At 53.4% G+C, this 21,426-nt stretch overlaps 1 protein-coding gene across 8 annotated transcripts in view; it reads left to right on the forward strand.

Moving 5' to 3' along the window:
• The window catches only part of Pitpnm2 (phosphatidylinositol transfer protein membrane associated 2), a 114,406-nt gene that overhangs the window by 33,091 nt on the left and 59,889 nt on the right, over window positions 1-21,426 (forward strand). For all 8 annotated transcript variants that reach the window (XM_042669064.1, XM_042669068.1, XM_042669070.1 and 5 more), the window contains exon 2: window positions 405-507. The gene's annotated coding sequence lies outside the window, so the exon portion shown is untranslated. The remainder of the gene's footprint in view (window positions 1-404; window positions 508-21,426) is intronic.

A 21,426-nucleotide genomic window follows, 5' to 3' on the forward strand; every position in this document is an offset into this window, starting at 1 on the left:
TCCTCTCGCCCAGCACCATTGGGCCAAGGGTCTCCTACTCCTTGCTGCTTTGTCCCATCCACCTGTGGCCTCAAGTCCTGTGGGTGAAAACGCTCAGACTGCTGTGCTAGAGCTCTAGAAGGCAACTGTGCATGCTGGGGTTATGGGTTCCAGCTCCCTGTACAGTCTAAGCAAAGGGTTAAAACTATGTTGGGATATTTCCATCATCTGTTCCTTAAACACTTGCTCTCTGAATGCATCCTGGACCAGATGCATTTGTAAAACAGAGACCCTTTCGCTGATACCCATGTTCCTCTTATTCTGTGGGGAGTTTGGGTCTGGCGTAGCTCAGGGTGAGTCTGGCTCTGTGCTAGTGTGAAGGAAAGGGAAGTCTAAGTGTCTCACCAACTCTCCCATTATTGCAGGATGCTGGCATGTGTGTCCTGGTCCCTGATCCCCTCTTGTGGGTCTACTGATTCTTCCGTCTTCCTGTGCCAGAGACATCAACGGAGCTGTTCAGACCTGCAGGTAAGTCCCAACCTCTTTTCAGTGAACCTACATCCTGGTGTTGGGGCCACTTTGGCCTCTGGGGGTGCAGAGGCTTTGTTTTTCCTTCTTCCCTTAAAAACCGGACCATCCAATTGCCATGGGATAGACTGTTTTGATTATGCTTCTTGCACGTGTTGACTTAGCTTTACTAAATAGGAAGGATGATTTTCTGCCTCAGATATCTTGAGATTCCTATTCACTACAACTTCCAGGCTAGCCCTGTGGGCTGCCATTCTCCCGCTGGCAGAGCTCCTTAGCTGGTGGCTCACCCTGTCCTCCCCGCCTAGGACCCAGGTCAGGACAGGGCACACGATGAAGCAGGTAGGCATTTTGGGTTGAAGCTGATAGTTCCTTCTGGGCTGTAGTGCCTGGGCTTTTACCACTCTGGCGTTGGGCAGAGGCTAGACTGCTTTGTCACCCTGTTGCCCACAAGCTGTAACAGTGGCCCCAGGTTCTCCTTGCATGGGTTTTCTTAGACCGTCTCTCTGTGCACACGCATTCCCACAGTGAGAGGCCAAGGTTGAGGTTGTCAAGCAGCCACATCAGGACCAGGGATTGAACGGCCCAGTGCTAGACTCCTAGCTTATATATACCCTAGCCAAGACCAGAAGTCCTGACACTTCCGGCTTCTAGTCTGTTCAAGTCTTACCCAGTCTCCTGTTTTTCATGTCAAGACCTTTGGCAGATGAAACAGGAAGTGAGGTGATTTTTCATTTTCCTTCCCTAAATTCCCAGACACCTTGCTGTCTGGGTTCTCAATAGCTAGTCAGAGCTTCTAGGTGTGACGGCTGAGTATCCCTTTGAGGGAAGGTGAGGAATTGGGATGGGGGCTGGAAGTTTAGTCCCCACCCTCTGTATGGGGTCTTTAAGTACACCAGCTCCCCAGCAGTCCTGTGAAATTGGGATCCCATTTCACACTAAGGAGCTTAAGGTGAGGCTTAGATGGCTGATGTTGGGTGTGTGCTCACACAGCTAGGATGGGACCTGAGTCTGAACTCTGAAGTATGTGGTGTGATTTTCCAAAAGGAAGCTGCGACTCACAGGATGCAGGTCCAGGTCCCAGCCTGGGCCCCCTCCCTTGCGGAGAGCCTGGGTCGGGGTGCAGGGCCTCCGAGGCTGCCTCCAGCTTGGTGAGTGTGGCCCGCGCGCTTCTGCATTCCCAGGCTGGCACCGTGGGCTGTTTTCTTCTCTAATTGCTCATTCTCTCTACTTGCCGTGAAAAGGCCTGCAAGTGCTAAGGAGAGAGAGTGCTATGTTGTGTGTGTTTTGGTTTTGGTTGTGTCTTTATTCACTTTCCAAGGTGTCTCAGCCTCAGATGTGGGTGTGGGGAGTGTGGTCCCATGAACCCATGGGTACATGGTTTCTGCAGGCTTGGAGCCCCATGGGTTCCATGTGCAGGTGAACATAGCTTCCTACCCCACGTGGTGACCCCCCTGCCGGAGTTCTCATGTCCCCAGCAGCCCTGGCTTCCTGTTTTTTTCTTACAGAAAGGGGGGTTCTTGACCTAGTTGATACCTACATCCTAGAGACCAGCGGGTTTGCAGAGACAGTGCCCTCATTGGGACCTGGAATGCTTTCAAGGATTTCTCTGCTTCACTCACTTCTCCAGAAAATATTTGTTAACTATTTAGTATGCCCTGGGTACTATGCCAGGGCCCCTGGGTACCAGTGAACAAAAGAAGCCCCATAGAAGTGGTTTGTTCCTTGTTGCACTCTGCTTTCCTTGTGCCATTCCATCATCGTGAAATTCCCTTCCTTCTCCTGCCTGTGAGACTCCTGACTTCCCTTCACAGCCCATTCCAAGCACTTCATTTTCGCAAAAGGTCTTTGCAAGCCAGGGGTCCACACGGACACACCCTCCCTTCCCCTGTTCATCTCAGCGCTCTGCTCTACTCTGATGGGGTTCTTGGCACCATATCCTGCAGTCATTCAGACCCAGAACATGACAGGCCCAGCTGGGGCAATCAGGCTGACTCCTGCAGGCCTCTGAGCTGCCCTGGCGGTTTGTGGCTGTGATGGGCAGAGCGAGTGATGAGCTCTCTGGGCAGACAGGAGAGTCTTTAGGTAGAGAAAGCAGCATCCTCCCTCCTCTCCCCCACCCCCTGCTCCCCCGGGTGCTGAGAACATTCCCAGCCCTCGAAGTGGAGGAAGAAAAGGCCTGAAGAACAGAGTTTAGTTGTTTTAGAGAAGCTGCTTGCTCTAAAGGAACTCAGAGCCTTTCCTTCCAGGGAAGAGGGATGCTGGGTTGTTTCTCAGCACAGCTGGGCATCTTCTGACTGTACAGTGGGGGCGGGGGTCTCACCCCAGGAGAACATTTGCCCTCAGTATTTTACTTCAAAGCTGAAGATGTTTGCCATTCCAAGGGGTAAGCGGGCTCCTGGCCTTGCCTTCACCTTGGTAACCCTGGGGAGGGAGCCAAACAGGAGGGTCGCCTGACTCAGGCCCTGGCTTCCTTCCGATTCCTCGAAGTGTGGGCTCACAGGGAGGGATGCTTCCTGCCATTGTCTGTAACAGCTCTGGCAAGGTCACTGTCTCCTGAGAAGGAAGAGAACTAATATTGTATGCAGGACCTCAGACCACAGCAGCAATGGACGCAGACTCCCATTGGCAGCGCCTGCCTCATGCTGGACTCCTTTCCTTTGCCTGGCCCTGTGCTGAAGCCAACACCTGGGTGGCTGCTTCCACCTGGGCAGCACGGCCTCTGAGCTGCTCCTCTCTCTTCCTTGAGGCATCCTGAGTCCACAGGGAAGATTTCTAGTCCACCCCCGTGGGCGGACATCATGCCATGAGCATAAGGAAAGAAGCTTATTCTGAACTCCTTGCTGTCCCCCAGTGCTGATCAGAAGCTGAGCAGGGCTCATGGCCCTGGTCATGCACAGATTAGCTCTGTCCCTTCACCTGGACACCCAGCACGGTGCAGGACATGGCTTTAGCTAGTTTTCCTGGCCTAGCCTTTACCTGCTCTTTGTGCGTCCCGCCTGGCTGTATGCCCCAGAGCTGTCCTTTTCATTCTCTCTCCCATTCCCCTCAACTGCACTGCCCTGTGGCATAGGTGGGCATGTCTTCCTGAGAGACCATTATGGTTTTCCAGCCAAATGGCATATTTTGTCTTGTGCTTCCAGCTCTCACCTGTTGAGGTGCACCCAGGTGTTCTATTCTTCAGGAGAGATGGGCACAAAAGTTCTGGGTTACTGAGCTTGGAACAGGCAGAGCCAACTGTGAAGCCATCCTACTCTGTTCAGGGCTAGGCTGCAGGCTCTCCCGTGGAAGCCCCTTCTCATACCGACCTTCTTCCTGCTCCTCCTGGCTGTCAGAAAGAACCTGCTGTTTTCTTTCTTTCCTGTGACTGATTCTTGGCATACTCAAGAAGCTCGTGGTTGTGACCTCATCGTGCCTGGTCAGGAGGACCTCCAAGCCTTTATTTGTGAACTAGTTGTACCTCCCAATGCCAGGGGCCCTTGGCAGGGATTTCTGGGTCCATCCTCTGTGTCATTCCTCGCTTTATTCTCTCACACACTTCCTTTCTTGAAGAATAATTTTTGTTCCTAGAGATTATGTCCAGAGCTAGGAATTGTTGGAAGGATTCCTGCGAGGATGCACTCTGAGTTCAGACTATTCATTTCAGCAGCATGGGTGACTCTACCGTGGATCAAAACATGGGATAAATTGGGGCTGGGAAGGTGGCTCAGTGGTAGAGCGCTTGCCTTGCATGCCTGAGGCCCTGGGTTCAATTCCTCAGCACCACATAAGCAAAAAGAAAAAAGCCAGAAGTGGCACTGTGGCTCAAGCGGTAGAGCGCTAGCCTTGAGCTGAAGAGCTGAGGGACAGTGCCCAGGCACAGAGTTCAGGCCCCATGACCGGACCCCCCAAAAAAATGGGATAAATTACTAAATGGTTCTGGCCTCCTGGGGCTTATGCTTTAGTGGAATAGACAAACTGTGAATAAATAGGCAGTAAGATATGCAGGTGAGCCAGGTGCTAGTGGCTTACACCTGTAATCCTAGCTACTGAAGAGGCTGCAATCTGCACATCTGGGAATTGGGATTTGAAGCCAGCCCAGGCAGGAAAATGAGTGAGACTTTTATGTCCAATGAACTACTACCCCTCCAAAAAAAAAAAAAAAGCCAAAAGTAGAGCTGTGGTTTAAGTGTTAGAGTACTAGGCTTAGACAAAAAAGCTCAAGGACAGTGCCAGTTCCTGAGTTCAAGCCCCAGACCCAGCATAAACATTTAAAAAAGTAATGAAAGCCAAGCTCCTTGGGGCAGTGAGGACTTGTCTTTAGCATTCCATCCTCTAGCGCTCCAGCGCTGCCCTGCTCAGCTGTCCCCTGCGCTGTGTCAGCACACTCCAGAAGGCACCGCGAGGGACTCCTGCTGTTGCTGGGGTGACTCGCAGGAATAGACCTGTGCTCCAGGACACGGAGGCTGCCTGGGACCCCGGAGATCTGGGACCCCTAAGTCTGGGTGCTGTGCCTGGACTGTGGTGCCACATGTATTAGCTTCAAGATTCACCCCACTCCCTGGCCTCCATCTTCCCAAAAGAGGAGCTGCTAGCTTGCCCTTGGAGCAGGTGGGTTCACTGTGGGAAGGGCAGGCTTGATAGGACAAGCACCAAGCACCCTCTGAGCCCGAGCACAGAGTAGATGTAAAAGATACAAGTGCTATGTTTTGAAGGGCTTAGGGAAGACACCCTTCACTCACCTTGGTGCCTGAGCCTGTGTCCCTCTCCGTGTGTGCCACTCAGAGGGGGATATGAGGCACAGTTGCTCCTTGATCTTCACTATGAAAAAGTTGATTGAAGCAGGATAGATGGAAGATAATGACACAAGAAGGAGGTTCAGAGATGACCTCTCAGCATGGGGCCCTGCTTCTATGTCACAGAGTGGCCCAGAGCCAGGCTATCTGACGTCCCCTTTGCTCTGAGTAACGGGCAGAGCTAGAAGGCAGGTGTCCCGATTCCATGGGTGAGTCTTTCGATTGTTTCCTTTCCCTCTGGGAGGTCTTCAGTGTATTTGCCAGTTAGACTAAAGAGGGACACTGAGGCTGGGAAAAGGGGCGGGGATGCCCCATGCCCTGGCTGTCCCCATCTTCTTCCCTAGCCAGCTGCGCTGTTTGCGCCTTCCCCTGGATCCTGGGTGGGAAGTGGTTGGGATGCAGGAAATGGGTTCATTCTCCCACAGCTGGCCAGGGCCGGGTCCAGTGTGAGGTAGGGCAGGAGGGTGGCTCTCTGGAACCTCAGGGTAGCAGTGACCTGCTTTCAGCGAGCCTGGGCCTGCTGCCTCTGATTCTGCGCTCATTCCCTGAGCTGGACGATCTCCTCTGATTAGCACACTGACGTCAGAAAACCATGTCAACTCCAATCTCCCCTCAGCTTGGCAGCTGTGATGTATCGTTTTAGACGTGTCCCCTGCCTCACTACAGAGGGCAGAGGCCAGTGGGGAAAAGGATTATGTTGCTTCCATCTGGCTGTAGCCGCCTCCCTGGCCCCATCCAGCTGTTCCCCATTCCACACTGCCAAGCACAGATGTCGGGGTGAGGTCAGCCTGGGAGCCGAGGACCTGCCCATCAGCTTCACGTGAATGACTTCAAGGCTATTTCTGGCCTTGCCATTATCCTAACGGCTCCGAGTGATAAATATAGACACAGATTGAAAAGCCCCAGTGGCAGGCAGGCAGGCAGGCAGGAGCACAGGGGAGTGTGTGGACGGGGGCTCAGCTATAAATAAGTCTGCTGGAACACCGCCCCAGCCATGCTGCCATGCCAGGCCCAAGTGTATGCATGCGTGCATGCAGGCGCTCTCCCTCCCTGCCAGAGTGCACTTGTGCCTCTGGGGTCTTGGGCAGAGGAGAGAGGGAGGGAGAAGGGCTGCTGAGGAGAGGGAAGTAGGCGCCACCTTGGACAACAGGACAGGCTGCTGAACGTCATCCTGTTGAAACTTATAAAGGGGAATGCTGGAGGGCTGGGAATGTGGCTTAGTGGCAGAGTGCTTGCCTAGCATGCTTGAAGCCCTGGGTTCATACACAGAAAAAGCCAGAAGTGGCGCTGTGGCTTAAGTGGTAGAATGCTAGCCTTGAGCAAAAGGAACTCAGGGACAGTGCCCAGGCCGAGTTCAAGCCCCAGGACTGGCAAAAATAAATAAATAAATGAGGATGATGGGGTGGCCCAGCAAGAGGATCCTGGGAGCAGCACATGGGAGGGAAAGTGTGTGGTAGTAAGAACACTGGCCCCACTCCAGCATCCAGCAGTCCCCCTAGCTGAGCTGTTTTAAGGGGCAAGTTCAGGAATTGTAGAGTCTGGGTTTGGAGTCCTGCCGGGAGCTTTCATAAGCCTTGTACCAGTCTGTTTTTGTCTGTTTTGCTTTGCCTGGACAGCATCCTCTTTGCAGGAGCACAGCTCTGTTTCTCTCCTGGCCCCAGTCCTCACTGCTGGGCCCAGGCTGGATTGCTGGTGGCTCTCGTTTAAGCTAGCTGCAGGGCAGGGCTCCTAGATGTTCCTGCCTCCCCACCCGCTTCTTACTCCTGCCAACATCTTTTCTCCTTTTGTTTTTGCTTTTCTTCTGCCTCTCCTCCCCAGTATCCCTGTAACACCTCCTGGCTTGAAGCAGATATGTGAGATTGTGCTGGAAGAGGAGCAGAACTGTGCCCAAGAGACACTGTTCTTGAAAAAAAAAAAAAAAAGTAAGCTGGCAAGAACCCCAAGAACTTACCATGACTGAGACACGGTTGTGCGGTTACCAGTCCTGGAACCCATGGCCTATAAGCCTGTTGCCTTCTGTAGCCTCATTAACAAGGGCATGTGAGTTCGGCCTGCTGTGTGAATAAACAGTATTGGCCTGTATTAATATGCTTGCTGGCCACCCTGTATAGGAGTGCTGTGGTCCCTCAGCCCTGTGCTCCCCATGTATTCCCTGTGCCTTAGGGCTTCATGGGGCAAAGAGAACCAGAGGGCCTTTGGCCTCTTGGGTGGCATGCATATGGGCCTGCTATTCAGTCCTGAGGGTGAACTCTGTGCTCACAGCACCACAAGGTGAATTGGGTTGCAACTCAGTCTCCAGGAGCTTGTGAGGGTTCGTAATGCCAAGTCCTGTGGGAGTGGAAGATTCGCTTCCTCAGGTGCTGACCCATGCTGAGGTAACTCACCACAGGTCAGATGGTGCTGGGGTTGGGTGGATGCAAAGGAGGGCCTTCCAGAAGGAAGGAACAGCCTGTGCAGAGTCACCAAGGCGGGAGGGGGCACCCTGAGATGCTGTCTGTGGCAGCCCGATCAGGGCTGTATCACGGAAGGCTGGCTTAAGGGAAGGCCAGAGGGAAGGAAAGAGCTAAGGCAGGAGTCCAGATGTTGCCTTAGAATCTAGGGAGTGTTGAGGGACTTGAATTGGAGGAGTGATATGTACCAGGTATGCCTTAGAAGCTGCTTCATCTGACTGTGTGGGGGGCGGGTTGGAGGCAGGAAGTGGGAGCGGGATGGTGGCATCACTTGCTTAGTTGAGGACCTGTGAGGTGTTTTTGCCTTTCATGGTGCCTGTAAAAGTGGGGTGTACAAATGCGGGTCTGATTATTTCTAAAGATGGCTGCCTGGAGCGGCCATCTCAGGGCTGGCTAGGGGCCTGTGCTGAGCACAGAGCTGTCAGTTCCGTTTGGCTCAGTTGGCTCAGCCTGGGTCGGGGGGCGGGGGGGGGGGGGTAACTTGTCCAGCAAGCTTGGTCCCAGTCGGTACCTGGGTCTGGAGCAGAGATAGCTAGTCCCCTGCGGCCTGGCCTGGGCTTGCTTGCCAAGCTGGCGGCTTGGGGTGACTTCGTAGGCAGTGACTGCAGCAGCCATGGGCTGCTCTCAGGGCCCCGCTTGCCAGCTGACCCCCTCAGCGCACTGCTGGTGCAAGCTGGGAGCTCCAGCCCCTAAGAGGCACGTGGTGTGATGGAGGGAGACGTGTGTCTGCTTGAGGGACCACGGCGCTCAGGAGTTAAGTCTGGTTGTGTAAATATTTTCTTGTGTGAGTGATAAACGGAGTGAGGAAAGGAGACACTGGGTGGCCTCCCTGCCCTGGGGACAGGGAGGTATTTGTGAAGGGCTAAGGGGGAGCAAACTGGTGACCAGGCCACTGCTCCCAGGCTGAGAAGGCCAGCACAGAAGCTTCTACTGCGCCCTTCAGTCCCAGGCCCCGTTTCCTTAAGACAGCAGGAAGAAGACATGTGTCCCTGTGCACAGGGGCCTGCGAAGAGCCTGGCCTTGAATCAGGGTGCTCTCTGATGACAGGGGGAAGGCGCGGGAGGGTGAGGGTTGGGGGGAGTTCTTACATCCCTAAGAAGGAAGCTGCAAAGCCATTCACTGAGCAACCCCAGAGGCTTTGCTGTAGCCTCTCTTTCTGATGAGCACACATACTAGACCAGAACTTGCTCTTTAGGCCTCACTGGGAACCCCAACTTTCTTACCCAGTTGTTTGTGCCTAGTGTCTGCAGCTTTCTTGTGTGCCTTGGGAAGCAGGGCAGGTCAGGGCGGGCGCTGAGATGCTGATGTTGGGTCTAAGAGCTTCAAGGTCTGTGGCCTTGCTCCTCTGGGCTTCTGCCAGTCACTGCAAAATGGGAATCCTAAGGTGCGGCCTCGTGAGGTTGGCGGAGGATTAGATGAAATGAGCTGAAGCAGGTGAGCAAGCTGGCCGTTCAGCCGTGCTTTGACGGGAATTGTGGTACAGGGGGAAACTGAGGCTGAGGAAGGCCATGACAGGTAAGGCTGCAGAGCTGAGGTCCTCTTAGATCTTCCTCTTTCCCGTCTGGGGCTTTAGTTCCCATGTGGCAGCAGAACCCCCTCTGAGATCTGCTAAGCTGGCTGGCAGTGATGGGAAGAGGTCTAGTTAGCGTTCAGGGTGGACAAAGCATGGGCCAATCACTGCAGGCTAAGCTTCCTCATTCATCCAAGTGCCTTCACACATGGTCCCGGCTGTGGCACTGGGTGGGTTACAGGACTTCATTCCTTCGGCAGGCATTTGGGGGGGGGGGGAGTGTCTCTGAAGGCCGATGTTATGCTAGCACTGGAATATTGAGGAGACTTTGGGTTACCTTCATTTCTTCCCCAGTTTTTCCTTTGTGAGGAAGACCTCAGGTCAAGCTTAGGGAAGGCCCCTCTTCCTTCTAAGATGGGTTCTCGGGACAGGTCTGGATGAGTGTGGCTACCTTCCCTGAAGGCCTCCATAGCCACCGGCACTTCCCCTCTCTGCAGCCTGGAAGCTGCCCTTGGGAAGTTGAGGCTGACCAGAGCCCTGACCCCCACCCTGCCCAAGCCCAACTTGGGCCTCGGAGAGCCTAAGCTAGCCTTTGACTCATCTGTGCAGATGGGTTGTTGATTTATGATGCTGGAGGGGGAGAAGAATTCTTCTAATTATCAGCTTCCAGAGTTCTGGCTTTGTGGCCAGAGTTGAAGGGAGGCAGCTGTTTGGCTAACATCCCTAGATGACTCGGCCAGCTTTCCTGGGCCAGAAGACACAATGAAGACTTCAGCCGCAATCTTGTACTGGAGTCAGAGGTGCCAGATTTCAAGCTTAGGGTGCGAGCACAGCTCACACAGCGTTTACTAATTAAGCCCGCCAGGTGAGGACCTGGAGCCTCTCTGGGGTCATCCTGGGTCACCAGGCTCTCCTCCGCTGGGAAGTCCCCTCCCTCCCAGTGCCTGGACTAGTTTTGTGCCACTTTAGCTCCATCCCTGATTGAGCCGTCAGAGCTGAGGCTTCTTCTCTGAATCTCTGGTCTCCCTGGGCTGGGGCAGCTCGAATAAGATGAGCACTTCTGAAATGCATGGCTGGCATGTGTGGCCAGGTTGGTGGCTGCACAGATAGCTGAGGACCTATGATGTGTCTGCCACTCTGGGCCAGCTCACAACAGCTCTTGCTTGGATCTCGACTTTGCAGCGTGGGAAGAAGGGTGACCCCAGGAGTTCAGGTCAGAATTACTCCCCCTCAGGGGGCTGCCATGGCAGCTCTGCCCAGGCTGCTGGCTCTACATTATTTCTGACCCCTACTTTAACTTGTCCTGGGGCTTGAACTCCAGGGCCTGGGCACTGTCTCTGAGCTTCTTTTGCTCAAGGCTAGCACTCTACTCCTTGAGCCACAGCACCACGTGTGGCTTTTTCCATGTATGTGGTACTGAGGAATCAAACCCAGGGCTTCATGCATGCTAGGCCAGCACTCTACCACTAAGCCACATTCCCAGCACCCATCCCCCCACTTTAACTTCACCTCAACTTTGTTCCAGCCGTATGAGTCCAGTGCCCAGTGCTAGCCAGGCCAGACAAGGGAGGATGACTGGAGCACCTCTGTCTCTGTCTGGATATGGGTGTTTGTTTTTCAGAGCTGTTGTGTTGCAGAGATAGAGGCCTCTCGTTCAGCCCACCCTGTCTATTCCTAATCCAACTGGATGTCTGTTGTGCTTCTTTTGGTCACAAAGGGTCAAAGGCATGGAATAACACTTTCTGCTTGGGCCATGGCCTGCCTGCTAGGTCCTCTACGGATCTGTGTCCTCCCCCTGTTCCTGCCAGGGCTGGCCCCAAGTTAGTGCTTCAGTCAAGAGTGTCATCTGTGTCGGAGAGGCTGCCTGATGAGTGGCAGGAGGGGAAGGAGCATGGGGGGTGCTCCACAGAGCCTTCAGCAGCCATGAATATGGTGACTAGGGGGTTGCCTGTCCGCCTTCCTTCCTTCCTTTTTTTTTTTCCAGTACCAGGATTTGAACTCAGTGACTTCACATGCGGCTTTTTCTGCCTGGACTGGCTTCAAACTGAGATCCTCCAAGTTTCAGCCTCCTGAGTAACTAAGATTACAGATGAGAGCCATTGGCATCCAGCTGGTTTTCAACATTTTAAAATAAGCTTTATTGAAATAGTTCTCATACCATACATTCCACGCATCCAATTCAATGCTCTTTAAAAAGTTGAGTTGTGTAGTCATCATCATAGTCAATTTTAGAACATTTTGTTTTTTACTCCAAAACTTAGGGACATTACCCACCTCCACTGTGGGGTGGGGGCTAGGGGGTTGTTGTATTTAGGGTCTTGCACTTGCTAAGTGTCCTGCCACTTGAGTTAGGGGCCCAGCCCTTTTTGCTTTAATTTTTCAGAAAAGGTCTTGTTCTTGCCCAGGGCTGACCTGGGACCACGATCCTCCTACTTTCTGCATTCCTGGCATGGCAGACAGGAAGCACCAAACGCAGCATTTTTGTTGGGATGGGAGTCTCACTACCGTTTTTGCTTTGAACTGTGATCCTCTTATCACCTCCTGGTCCTTTCTCAAGCAGCCACTAGTGAGGGCAGAACTGGGGAGGTCTGGCGGGACATTCTCCTTTGGGTTGCCTGGTAGCTTTTATTTTTTTCTTTTCCAGACCCAGGGTGGACAAGCTGGTTGGTGGTGGGCAGACATGGGAGGCAGGAACTCTGGAGCCTCTGTCTGTTTCTGTTTTGAGGAGCAGATCTGAAGCCTAGAGGAACCTTGCAGGCAGATCTGGAAATTGAACTGAGATTTGAGCCAGCCTGATTGATAACAGCCTAGGGATTAGGGGAAGGGCAGTTAAATACTTGCTTAATCTTGTTCTCTCTGTCTTTTCAAAGCTGACAGTCTTATTGACTTGGTGGGGCAGTGCTTTCTGGAGAGCAGAGCCCCTCTAGTGCAAGGGATGGCCATCTTCTGGTACCTTGTCAGCCTGGGGGAGATGAGGCTCGTAGGCTTGCAAAGTCACTAGCTCTTCAGAAGTGACAACAACTGGGCACCTGTGGCTGTCATCCTAGCTACTCAGGAGGCTGAGATCTGAGGATAGAGGTTTAAAGCCAGCTCTGGCAGGAAAGTCCATGAAACTCTTATCTCCAATGAACCACCAGAAAACCAGAAGTGGCGCTGTGGCTCAAGTGGTAGAGAGTTTGCCTTGAGCTGAAGAGCTGAGGGACAGCGCCCAGGCCCAGAGTTCAAGCCTCACAACCAACCCCCCCCCCCCCCCAAAAAAAAAGTGTCAACAAAGCTGACTCTAGTATTTGTTTTCTTTTTGGTATTTTATTTATTCATTTATTTTAAATTTTTGTTATTATAAAAGTGATGTACAGAAGAGTTACAGTTACACAAGTCAGGTAAAGAGCAAGAGCACATTTCTTTTAGGACGATGTCACCCCTTCCTTCAGGTTTCAGTATTTTGAGACAGTGTCTCTCTATGCAGTCCAGGCTGGCCTCTAACTCTCAGTACTCCTGCGGCAGCCTCCCTAGTGCTAGACCACTACTCTGTGTGTGTGAGAGAGAGAGACAGAGACAGAGAGAGAGAGAGAGAGAGACAGAGGGGGCGGCTGGGTTGCTTTTTACACTTGAGGAGGCCAGGGGAGTTAGAAGGTGGCTAGTGTACCCACTTCAGTTTCCACTCCTGACCCCCGGCCAGGCCCAGGCTACTGCCAGCCTGGAGATGGAGAAATTAGATTATAGACTGAGCACTGCTTTCTCCCTGTTGTGGTAAGAATGAAGTCGGGGAAATGTATAAGTGGGGTTGTGGTTTTCTGAGAGACCAGGCGGCTATGGCCGCTGTAGAACTGATGTGTTTTCACCTGGGTCCTGTGCCTTAGAGCGGCTGCAAATTGTGCACCCCATGGGGCAGCACCTGCGCCCCAGCCACAGCTTGCTTAGCCGCCTCCCCCTCCCGCAGGCAGCCTTCTAATGAAGTGCTGCAGGCTGGGACCCTGCTGCGGAGTCCGGCACCTCGGCGGGGGGTGAGGTGGCAGGATTGAGAGCCGAGATACTCCTTGCTGTTTCTGCAAGGCCCTGGTGGCAGGAGAATGAGGGTGGCGTGAGGGGCCGCCCACCTGTCCGCCCTCCCGGCTGCCTGGCTGCTGGACTCATGGCCTGCTCCTCACCCAGCTCACTGCTACTTGTTCTCCCTGCCCAAGGAAGCTGGCGGCGGCCGTCGGGCCTGCAGGAGCCTTGCTGGCGGTAGGGGATGTGGACAGGTAGAGACATGCACTTCCTAACTTGTCTGGGCAGCGGCTGCTTTCCACTGAGCACTGCCCTGGAGCATCTTGTTCCCTCGGCTCTCCTGTCAGCAGGGACAGGAAGACCAGGCCCTAATTGGCCTGGGTTTATGATTTAATAACATGGTCGGGCGTCACTGACCTGACCTTTGGCTTCCTTTGGAGGGAAAATAAGCAGAGCAGGACTGGGGGCTGTCTCATACTGCCCCCTGGATGTGGGGCATTAATTGCTCACTCTGAGCTTCCGTTTCTAAAGTAAGATAAAATGCCTGCCTCCAGGCTGCCTGGAGGGTGAAAGGAGTGGTCTGGGTCAAGGGTCAGGCCCACCTCTGCAGCCCCGGTCTCCAGTCCCTGTCCTCACGCCCCTGTGCTGTCCTCGTCCACGCTCAACAGGCCAACTGTACATGTTTGGAAATGCTGAGTTGTCACTTCCAAGGCCCAGTTCTAAGGACAGTGGCTTTTGCTGTCATTTCTCTTGGCTCATTCGCTCTGGGGGGCCAACTGCCGCCTTGTGAGGACACTCGGGCAGCTCCCAGGAAAGGTCTAGAAAGGTGATGAGAATCAGAGGAACGAGTCTCCAGTCCCTGCCACACCTGCAGGTGAGCAAAGCTCCACAGAAGGACCCACCGGGAAGGCGGAGCCGAAACACCAGCCCCCCCACTTGCAGCCTCCCGACACACAGAAACCGTGACCTAACAAGGGTTTCTTGTTTAACCGCTGTTTGGGGTGGGTTTTGTGCAGCCGTGGATAACTCATGCAGGTCTCCCTAAACATCAGCCACCAGGCACATCTGTTCTGGGAGCAGAGCTCGCTTTCTCACCATGCCAGGGGGCCCACTTGTTGGCTCTGGCTCAAGTGTGTAGCTCCCCACGGCTTGCAGTGAGCTTTCCCTCAAGGACCGCGGTCTGCCACATTCATAGCTCCGGTGGCCCCATCTGCTCTGCTGCCTGGCTGCCGAGCCAGGGCTGGGCTTGGGGCTGCTTGGGGTGGTGAGTGTGCGAAGGACCCATTGGGCGGGGCTTCTTCTGGCATGAGGGGCATAGTTGGGCAAGATGCAGGGGTGTCTTGGGACCTTTTGTGGTGTGCGTTTGTGGGGGAATCTGTTCTCTTCCTCTTCTACTTTCTTCTTGTCTTCCCAAGGCACCAGGCCTTGATCCCTTCGCCCTCACTGCAGGTTCCAACCCCATCACTAAAAGGAGGGCTTTGATGTTGAGCTGCATTAAGGGGAAAGTAAACGTCTGGAAATGTGAGACCTGAGACTGGGTCAGGACTTCCTCTCGGCTTCATGTGGGAGGATGCATGATTTTTTATTTAATTTTATTTATTGTTTTTGTTACCAAAGACTTGAAACCAGGGCCTCATGCATGCTAGGCAAGCATGCTACTACGGAGCCACATTCCCAGCCCTGGGAGGCATGATTTCTCTGGGTCACCATCTTCTGGCTCATTGTAGGACCCAGAGATTAACTCCATTGTCCTCTGCTGTCCCAGGGAGGCCAGGCCCATGCAGCCTGCCTGCCTTGGTGCAAACCCACAGAAGTGGCACCGGAAAGCTCTTAAGTAAACAATGAGTGGCTGCCCCTAGGCCTTTCCCGAGCCTCTTTTAGCATATCTGCTGTGCTTTTAGGCAGCGGGGATAAGAGCATGACTTAGGAGTTCCCACCTCGGTTATTATTGAGCAAGTGAGTCCAATAGCAGCCAGCATACATGGGACCAGAGTGATGGGCAGGTCAGAGGGTTCAGGCCACAGAGGTCTGTCAGGCAGAGAAGGGCATATCTGGAGACATTAGCACAAAGGAGGCTCAGCAGGTGGTTCCCTGGGAGATCCCAAGTTCTCAGGCCCAGATCCTACTCTAGGGCCTGTCCATGAAGATCCTCCCCTCCACCCCCCTCTCCGAATTTCCCGAAGTTTTACTAGAATCACTATCCTGCTCTCTGGGCCTGGTGCTTTCCAGGAGGGAACACAGTGAAACTGTTTGGTGGCCGTGGAATTTGCTCATGCCGGTCAGCCCGGCGCTGTGACCTCACAGATCCCCAGCAGCCCCTCTTGCCTCCATCTCCATCTTACTTCTCACCACCCTCCAAAGCCATCCGCAGAGGGTTTAGATGCCACTCGTGTGCCAGGCCTTGTCTTAAAGACTGGGTGTTCGGAAGAAAACCATGTGAGATTCCTTCCTAAAAGATATCCCTCAGAGCCAGGCCCAGTGGCTCCAGCCTATAATTCTAGCTACTTGGAAGATGGAGATTAGGGGATCGAGGTTTGAGGCCAGACTAGGCATAGAAGTTTGTGAGACTCCAGCTCACTCAGTGGCTGGGTGTGGTAGCAAGCACCTGTCATCCCAGCTGGGGGAGAGGGAGGAGGGGAGGCACATGGCTGGGCAAAGTGGTGCATGCCTGTCATCCCCATGACACAGGGCAGCATGCAGAGGAGCATCTCAGCCTAAGCCAGCCCAGCAGGGAGGGAGGCCCTCCTTCCCTGCGCAGAAGCAGCTGGAGATGTGGCAGAGTGGTGGTGTGCCTACCTAGGAAGTATGAGGCTAAATTTAATCCCAGCACTCCTAAGCATAGGTGCCTGCCTGCCTGCCTGCCTGCCTGCCTGCCTGCCGCTGTGTGTGGGTTTGTGCTCACTCTCTGGTAGTGTCAATGCCCAGAACAACAACAAAGCAAGGGGCGTGGGAAGGGGTGGTGGACTCAGCTAGGATGATCAGAAAGGGACTCTGTTCAGTCAGAGACGCGCCTGGGAACAAGGGAAGCGAACAGTAGGGCCGAGGCCCAAGGCGGAGGCTGAGGGGCGGTGAGGCAGGGAACGTCTTGGGAGAGCCACTCACCGGAGGCAACGGGGGAGAAGCCATGGCCTAGTCTTAGGGCACTGGTGGTCATGGTGAAGACTCTAGACTTGGCCTCAGTGTGGGGGGGTGGGAGGGCACCCGCCCTCACCGGCCTCCCTTCAGCCAGTCACCAGCTAGGGGTTTTGCAGGTATTTCTAGAACTTGCTGGGAAGGTGGTGTAGCATCTTCAGATCGAGTTGAAGACAGCTGAAATCCCTTGCCTCAACGGGGGACTCTGATGTCCAGCCCTTAGAAGAGTTGGGCCTGCAGCTGTCTGCAGGTCTCTGAGGAGCAGAGGAAGTCCGGGGAGCGAGGTGTCTAGCCCCTCTCTCGCCAAGCTCGGCTCTGGAGTTCATCACACACTTGGGTGCTGACCAGAGCAGCCAGCCTAGTGGAAGGAAGGAAGAAGCTGTTGGCTTGACTCCGGGGCTCAGCATCCTGACCCGAGCACTTTCCCCGGGGTCTCCAGCCCTCGTGTCAGAGCCGCAGCAGGACCTGTAGTCTGCCGCTGCCTTCCTCTCTGCTTCCTTCTTCCTTATTTCCCCAAAAACGTCCTATGGAAGTTTCACCGGTGAATGCAGGCTTCATTACCTCTTAGCTGTGTGATCTTTTTTTTTTTTTGGGGGGGGGCGGTCCGGTCATGGGCCTGAACGCTGTCCCTCAGCTCTTCAGCTCAAGGCTAGTGCTCTACCACTTGAGCCACAGTGCCACTTCCGGCTTTTTTTTTCTGGTTATGTGGTGCTGAGGAATCGAACTCAGGGCCTCATGCATGCAAGGCCAGCGCTCTACCACTGAGCCACCTTCCCAGCCCTTAGCCGTGTGATCTGCAGACAGGTCAGCTATCCTCTCTGTCTGTGGTTTGCTCATAAGCACGGGGGACAAAGGGATGAAATGATGCAGGTGCTGTGAGCTTGGCTTGGTATGGCCCCATCTTCCCCAGCCTTGGACCAGCCTTGTCTGTTTGTTTGTTTGTTGGTCGGTTATGGGGCTTGAACTGTGGGCCTGGGCGCTGACCCTCAGCTCTTCAGCTCAAGGCTGAACTCTATCGCTCTATTCACTCTATCACTTGAGCCACAGCGCCACTTCCTGTTTTCTGGTGATTCACTGGAGGTAGGAATCTCATGGACTTTCCTGCCCCAGCTGGTTTTGAACTGTGATCTTCAGATCTCAGCCTCCTGAGCAGCTAGGATTGCAAGCGTGAGCCACGGGCGTCCGGGCCAGCCTCGAGTGATTAGTTGTAGGTTAGCCGCCTTTGAGCTCTCTGGGATAGCTGCCCTGATCCTCTTAGGAAGAACATTCCTCGTGTTTTGGAGATTATAATCGTAATCCGTTTGTTGTTACCGTTTACGGATTTGACCGTGTTGTGGCCATATGCTAAACGCTGCATGTGTGTCATCTCACCGAGTCCTTGAAAGAAGCCTTAGAGACACACGTTATTTCCACCTCCATTTTGTAGAAGAAAGAACGGAGTCTGAGAGATGAAAAGAACTCTAGGTGGAAAAAGATAGAGCCTGGACCTGCTGGCCTCCCATGAGACCTCCAGCCAGGAAGAGCACACCAGGCTGGTTCCGCACACCCATGCAGGGCTCTTGGCTTCCTGTTCTTGCTCATGGCTCCTGTTCTTGCTCCTGGCCTCAGTGACCTTCCTTGAATTTTTCTGACTGTAAATGGTCAGAGAGGAACTCAAAGTAAAAACTTAAGTAAACAAGAGAAGCAGGTTGTGTAACTGGGGCAGTACATTCCAAGGAAAGGGCCTAGCAAGTGCAAAGGTCCTGAGGTACCTGCTGGAGAAGGTGCCCCCTATGTCTTCAAAGCCCTGTCTGCCCTTTGGCATCTGACAGGCCTCAGCTCATCAGAGGCCAGGGAACTCTGGCTCAGTGATGCTAGCTAACATGAGGAGTCTTGCTGGTGGACTGTACCGTAGCGGGAGGCCCGCCTAGAACTGGGGCAGGCTGCAGGTCTTGCCACAGTGGCCGTGCAGTGACTGGCCATGACTGTCTTCGGTAGCATTTGGAAAGCAGAACTCTGTTTTCGTGTTGCTTTGTTTTTGTATTTTTAAATCATGGGAAAGCGTACGTAACAGGAGCTTACCATGCTGGCCATTTGTAAGTGTCCAGGTCAGTGGCATTCAGCCCATCCACAGTACCATCCAGTCCCGGAACAGAGACTGCTGTCCCCTCCCTTCCCCGGTCCTCTCTCCTGTGCTTGGTGGACCTCTGTGGACCTGCCTGTGCTGGTCATTTCACAGGATTTAATTCGTGGGAGGCGTAGCTTTTTGTGTCTTCTTCCCTGAGCTCCACGCTTTGGGGGTTTGTCTGTGTGGTTGGAGGTGGACATTTTTAAGCAAATGAGGTGTCAGTGCTATGTCACCGGGAGCGGCAAGACACAGGAGAGGAGGAGCCCAAGGCTTGCCATCTGTGCCCTGGCAGGTGGCAGTAACGCACACTGCCGGCTCCCGGGCTGGGCTGCTGGCATCTTCCCAGACAGGTGCACCTCGCGTTCACCTCTGCTCCGTCCCACAGGTCACACTCCTGTTGCTTAGGGCCGTCACATCTCTTTTTTTTTTTTTTTTGGGGGGGGGTGTCCAGTCATGGGGCCTGAACTCTGGGCCTGGGTGCTGTCCCTCAGCTCTTCAGCTCAAGGCTAGTGCTCTACCACTTGAGCCACAGTGCCACTTCCGGCTTTTTTCTTTTTGCTTATGTGGTGCTGAGGAATCGAACCCAGGGCCTCATGCATGCAAGGCAAGCGCTCTACCACTGAGCCACCTTCCCAGCCCCCGTCACATCTCTTGGTTGTACTTTTCCCATTTGTGAAATGGATCTTGGGCTTTGACTGCTGGAGTTACTGCTGGCCTGGTGAGCTGCCTTCCCGAAGCCAGCCTAGCGGTGGAAGGGGCGGGGCTGGGTTCCTGGGCTGATTGTTTTATTTATTAAAGATTAATTGAGGGGTTTTCATGTATCCGGACTTGAGAGGAGTTGACAGGTCATGTGGTCTCTGAAAGCACATGCTGGTAATCCATTTAAAAAACATTTTCTTCTTCTTTTTAATTTAATGGAGGAAATCATTAGCTGGGAAATTGGTAGCACTGATTTATTCCTGTTTTGGAGAGAGAGTGGAAGAGAAAAGCTACTCTAATTGCTGCTTGTTCTGGAAGTAAGTCAGCCAGACATTCTCCTGGGGTGGGGCCCAGGGTGTGGGCACTGTGGGGGTGGCAGGTGGCGGCTCTTCCCTCAGTCCCAGACAAGCCGCCTGAGACTGCCCGGCCTCGCCATGAGCATGGGTGCGGAGAGCCACACTCAAACCCTCATTCCCAGGGAAACAGCAGCAGGACCCCCATCTGGGAAAAGAGACTACGTGCCTCTGGGGCTTCATCCGGTTCCTGGGAGAGGCAATTGGGTTCACCCTAAAAATAACTAGAGATGCAAACAGCTTCAGCGTGCAGATAATTTAAAGGTACAGCTGTTTTCCCACTGTCCCAATTTGTTTGTTCTTCCTGGGACAGAGGGGCTCTGGGGCAGCCTGGGCCCTTGTGAACTCACCCTCTTCCAGCACCCCAAGCTGCTGCCCTCCTCTCAGATGCCAGCTCCCCAGAGGCACCCCAAGCCTGGCACAGATCACCTGTGACTCTCAGCAGGCCCTGCGGAAGGCAGGGGCTGGCCTAGGGCGGCTAACCCTTCAGTTTGCTGCATGCTAAGGTGGGATCCACCTGACTTCCATTTACCAAGTTGGTCCAGCTCAGACATCTAGGAGAGAGGGGTAGCTATAACTGGCCAGACAGGATGTGGAGAAGGAGAGAGGCCAAGAGCTGCCCTGGTTGTGGGCCTAGTTCCTGAGCACGGCTGTGGGGCAGCCCCAGGTTTCTGACTGCCCCGCGGATGGCCGCCTGACTGGGGCTGGCCTTTGGCTTCACGGAGGGATCCGTGTGCTCTGGCTTTCTCTTCACTACTACACACGATAGTGGTGTTTGCTACTCTGCCAGACTCCCAGACACCATGTGGTATTATTGCTGGGAACTCTGATCTGCCTAGAAAACGTATTCCAAGATGTATCACATCTGATAGGAACACCCCAGAACAGCTATCAGCCTCCACTGAGCCAGGGGTCTGCTGTGCTGACTCTGGTCTCCTGTGAGGGGTGATGGGTCTGGGCTTCAGGGCAAGGGGTTGAGCAGAGGTGGGGTCAGTAGTTAGTCTATAAAGAGGGTCGTGGGAAATGAACACAATTCTGGGCAAGGTGCAGACCTATGAGATACTAACCTCTGCACTTTACTCATCCATCCCTCCATCTGCCCATTCATTCATTCATTCTTCATTCATCCATCCACCCTTCATCTATATGTCCATTCATCCATCTCCCTATGCATTCATCTACCTATTCATTCATCCAGTCTACATTCAGAAGAGGAGTTCTATGTCAGCTGGATGCCAGATACTCCTTCAGGCTCTGGAGCTACACAGTGAATATACCACTCCAAATCCTGCCCTATACAGAGCCTCTAGTTCTTTTTACTAAAAGGATGCTACAACATAGATGAGCCTGTAAGAAGGACAGGTACTGTAGGATTCTGCATGCCACAGTTATATTATGAAGAGCCCACTGGAATCAAATCTGTAGAGATAGAGAATGGCAGTGGAGCCTGGCTCCACGCCTGTCATCCTAGCTACTCAGGAGGCTGAGATCTGAGGATCGCGGTTCAAAGCCAGCCTGGGCAGGAAAGTCTGTGAAACTCTGGTCTCCAATTAAAAAACAACAACAACAAAACAACACACCAGAAAACCAGAAGTGGCGCTGTGGCTCAAGTGGTAGAGCGCTAGCCTTGAGCTGAAGAGCTGAGGGACAGTGCCCAGGCCCAGAGTTCAAGCCTCAGAACCGACAAAAAAAAAAAAATGGCAGTGGGTGCCAAGGGCTGAGGCTAGAGCGGAAGGGAATTTTTATCATTATTTTTCTTATTAGCATAAATTGTACAAAGGCGTTTCATTGTGATATTTACATATACATGTATAATTAGTTTGATCAAATTAACCTACTCTAGATTACTTTTTCTTAACTCTCCACCTTCTCCCTTCTTTTATTATGCTATTTTCATGTATCTAGG

The sequence above is a fragment of the Dipodomys spectabilis genome, unplaced genomic scaffold (genome assembly GCF_019054845.1).
Source record: "Dipodomys spectabilis isolate Male_0828 unplaced genomic scaffold, ASM1905484v1 ptg000480l, whole genome shotgun sequence".
Lineage (NCBI taxonomy): Eukaryota > Metazoa > Chordata > Mammalia > Rodentia > Heteromyidae > Dipodomys > Dipodomys spectabilis.